This window comes from Puntigrus tetrazona, chromosome 12, assembly GCF_018831695.1.
Source record: "Puntigrus tetrazona isolate hp1 chromosome 12, ASM1883169v1, whole genome shotgun sequence".
NCBI lineage: Eukaryota > Metazoa > Chordata > Actinopteri > Cypriniformes > Cyprinidae > Puntigrus > Puntigrus tetrazona.
This window is the reverse complement of record NC_056710.1, coordinates 4,420,531-4,420,808: the sequence shown is the minus strand read 5'-3', so window position 1 is coordinate 4,420,808 and position 278 is coordinate 4,420,531.

Sequence of the window (278 nt, the reverse complement as noted above, 5' to 3'; positions counted from 1 at the left end):
GTTACACAACGATGTCTCACTGCCTCTTATGGTAATTTTAGTTAGAGAGTTCTGTAACAAATAGAAAAATACAGAAGCAATACAAAGCAAGACAGTAAAAACTTAAGATTTTCAAAAATAACAAAACTAAGCAATGAATGAGTAATGCTGTGCTCCAGAATACTGTCTCTCCTGTCTCTAATGGAATGTATTTAAATGACAAGTGACTAAACAAGACATTTGCAAATGAGGAACCATAAGAACATTATTCTCCTCCTTGTTTTGATTAATTTAATAGC